Here is a 3847-nt window from a genome sequence, read left to right as displayed (position 1 = left end):
TGGCGGTCTGCTGGCGCTTCAGACCGCCAGCAGACAGGAAACCGTTCTGTGTTTAACAAGTAAAAGGGATAAAAATCTGACCTCTTTTCTGTGAGTGGGCCCAGACGGCCTCCCGTCCGCAGTCAAGCTGAAGCGAGTCACCCTTCTTCTCCTGGTTCTTCAATTGTTCAATCAAACGTTCGGGGTCACCACTTTTGTTAGAGAATTGAAGGGCGGCTTCAATTCTCTTAAATAAATAAGTGAAAGAAATAATGCACGGAGACGTAGTTCTTGCTGCTAGGCCATAGACGAGCCGGAGATTTATTACACTACCACAGATTCCCCATTACAGTTTCATCAGTTCAATACTCAAAAATCTTCCATAGTCTCAACACAAAAAATCTCCCCGAAGTCTTAACATCAACCTTTTTTATACCTTCTCATCTTCATCAGTGTGTGTTGGAAAGTTTCAACCAATGGCGTGCTACTGTTGTTTACCAGAAAGATTCTGGCACGCTTTATACTGAGTGGGTATTGGGCGACCTTTAAAATATTTTGGACCTCATGAACTCAACATCTGCTCCATTTCAGAATTGCTGAATAGAACAATGTATCTCAAATTGTTGATTTTATCTTGCACAAACAGACATCCTTTCCAGTAAATTCTGGCTCCATTTGCGCTTTGCATGCAAATGGAAGGAAAGGAGTCGGTCAGGTTGACCTAGGGCTGAGACAAAATCCTTTCACAAAAACAACTCCTTAAATAGTATTTCCGTTCTTAAAATAGCGGGGCTGAACCCGGTATTACACCAAGCACTATAGCTAATATTAGCTGGTATCTCACCGATGGACATAAATACAGTAAAGTAATATTTGAATCACAAAATATACGCAATAATATGTCCATCTTACTTGTGAAATGTTGTTTATCGAGCCCTCACACATCATTAGTCCATAGATCCGAACCACAATATCCCGCAGTGCTGAGGCATCTTCTGCTGTTTTGGTTGAGCAAAGTAGGAGGCACGACCGCTCCAAGATGGCTGCAGCCAATGCGAGGTCTACTCTTATATTATGTCTGTGGTAGCCAACGTTGCTGATATCTGGTGGGGAAGTTGGGTAACCGAACCACTGTGCTAACACGTGGAAAAGACTTGCAAGATATGTGTGTTCTCCTTATAAGTGTGCGTCATTGATGAGTAAGTTGCAATATTTGAGTGTTTACTACAGCTAAATGACTGATTTGAAGTTTATTTGTTTGCTATTATTTCACCTGTTGCTAAGTCCGAGCTATTTGCTATGCGTGTATTATACAGCATTGTGTTGAACATACATATCTATTCTCAGTGGAGCAGAGGCATGGTTATTAGTTAACTGTGGAGTTAACTTGCCTTAGTTTGCTTAGTAATATTGATTTAGACTTCTTAGTTTATCTAAGGCAGGGGTGCCCAAAGTTTTTGAGACCAAGATCTACTTTTTCTCTCACCAGCCGCCTGAGATCTACCTCATGACACAAAGACATAAAAATTGCAAATTAAACTCTATTGACTTATTTTATATGCGAATATGCATCAGCAGAAATAATAAAGTGACAGAAAACCTAATGCAGTTCCTTCCTCAGTGACATTCTGACACTGGAAGCAGGTTACTGGTTTCTCAATCAGAAGCTGGTTGCAAACCAGCAGGTGTCAGTCAGTCATGGTGGATCTGAACTTTGGTTTGATGACTGAAATATGAGAAACTAACCAAAGAGCCCAGCAAAGCTAAAGGCAAATCTTCTGAAGTCGGGATATAATTAATTTAATTTCACATAATTATCACGGTAGAATTAGTTAAAACTTAATGAAATATATTTGTCCTATTTGATGTTTGTTGTGACCTATATTCACATACGAATGAGGTAATTAGTCCAAGTTTGTCGTTTATTGAATGTTCAGAAACTACAGCAGGTGTGATGAGCCACAGCAAAGGTAAAACAACCCGAACAGACGATCAACTCAAAACCACTCCTACCTTTTTACTCTCCGTCTCTTTGACGTTTAAGCACACCCGTTGCCGTGGCAACCGCCTGCGCACCACAAGCCGAACAAAGATTACATTAAAAACACAACATTCAGTCTGTTACGATGTCAGGTTTCCAGGCTTGATATTTATTTCTTGATTGTTAATAAGCCTCTCATGAACACAGCGGTGGTTGAGTAGCTAATTTAAACTCCTGCTCTGCTCGTCAGTCGGTCTTTGAGTCGCCTTTTTGTTTTTGTCTTTTTTTCTTTTTTTTAATGGGACCGAAACACACTGAATTGCGCAACACCTTGTTCAAACAATAATTACTCAGATTATTAATTTTAACACGTTTCGTTGATTTTTTTATAATTATTATTTTTTAATGAAGCTACAAACGTTTAGGATCTTAGTGAATATTTTTGATAAGCCCGTCAGAAGAGGAAGTGCTGCTCTCAGCGTCCTGGTGGCGTTCAGATTGTCATCTGCCGAGATCGACTCAAAACCTTCCGCGATCGACCGGTCAATTGCAATCGACGTATTGGGCACGCCTGATCTAAGGTATAATGTCATGGTGTAGTGTGTATTGATAGGATACCTTGAACTTGTTTTCTGTATTTTTGTGTATTCTAGGAAACCACACACACCTTCATGTAGACACACATTTATGCCCATCCATGTTCATTGGATCAATATCTGTGATACAGTTTGGAATACAGAACAGTTAAAGGATCCTGCCTCGTGTCTTCATTAAACATCTGGTGCCCCTCATTCTAACATCTGGTCCTGAGCTGAATCCTGGCCTGAGTGGTGTTCTGGCCGACACTCCAGGTTGAGAGCGGTGACAAACCTGAACAGTGCCTAACAGTCCTTCAACTTTAGAACAAACTCACTTACAAGTTCTGTGTGTCAAATTTTCTGAAAGTGAGTGTTTGTCAGTGTATTCAAGACAGGGATTGCTTAGGTGACTTTTTCCTCACTGACAATACACTGTGAACCCAGCTCAGTGTGCACAGCACTAAAAGGGGAATGTAGGGCTCCTCTTTATTTTCAGCACCAGTTCAAGAGGATCAATGAAATCTATGGTTATCGTGTTTGCTTTAAGAAACACAAGATCAGTCCATTGATTTTCACGTTGAGGACTTTTTCTTGGAAAGGCATGCCTACATTTAGAGAGTTAATCTCCACAGATAAGAGGCATAAGCAACCAGAAGTTATACAACTGCTAACATGCAAACAACAGAGCAATCTGTTGTTTGTACTCAAAATTGATTACTTTCACTTTCAATTCTCAGGTTGAGAAATGTATATAGTGATAATGGCAAAAGGGCAATTATGATTGTCTTTGTAGCACACAGAAGAGAAGTTTCAAAATGTAACTAATAATAAATAACATGTTGACTTAAGAATTTTACCATTAGATAAAATCTATTAAAGAACCACTCAGAGCATCAATGTTACTTTAGGGGTTTTTTTATATGGCAGCTAGGTTGCCAGTCGTGTGCAAATGATATGGGTAGTTATGATGTAGGAGTTGTAAATGGAGCAACTGAATCACCTGTACTAATTGAATCAGCACCTCAGAATTACATTTTTTTAAGTGAAAATAGAAAATATAAAAAGGGGAGGCATGGCTTCTATATTTAAGGATATCAGAAATTCTAACAAAATCTTTTTGGGCCATTTCACCATTTTCGAATATCTGGGTATTGAGGTAAAAGGCCATAAACGAACTTTGACACTAATTTTATACAAAACCCTTACATATGTAGAAAACTTCTTTACTGACTTTAATGAACTTTTATCTCTCATATGCATTGACAATGATTGTTTATTAATTGTCAGTGACTTCAACATTCATATTCAT

The 3847-nt window shown here is 39.0% G+C and overlaps 1 long non-coding RNA gene across 1 annotated transcript in view; it reads right to left on the bottom strand.

The window, feature by feature from the left end:
• LOC106936051 (uncharacterized) overlaps positions 1–3847 on the bottom strand; it is a 14491-nt gene extending 10644 nt beyond the window's left edge. The window contains exons 1-3 of the long non-coding RNA XR_001422043.1: positions 3836–3847; positions 2272–2274; positions 82–88 (exon numbers count right to left, since the gene is read on the bottom strand). This is a non-coding gene — a long non-coding RNA (uncharacterized LOC106936051). The remainder of the gene's footprint in view (positions 1–81; positions 89–2271; positions 2275–3835) is intronic.

Source organism: Poecilia latipinna, unplaced genomic scaffold, assembly GCF_001443285.1.
Source record: "Poecilia latipinna isolate Pla-1442-1.1 unplaced genomic scaffold, P_latipinna-1.0 Scaffold2067, whole genome shotgun sequence".
Taxonomy (NCBI): Eukaryota; Metazoa; Chordata; class Actinopteri; order Cyprinodontiformes; family Poeciliidae; genus Poecilia; species Poecilia latipinna.
The sequence above is the reverse complement of the archived record's forward strand: the minus strand, read 5'-3'. Positions and strand labels throughout refer to the sequence as shown.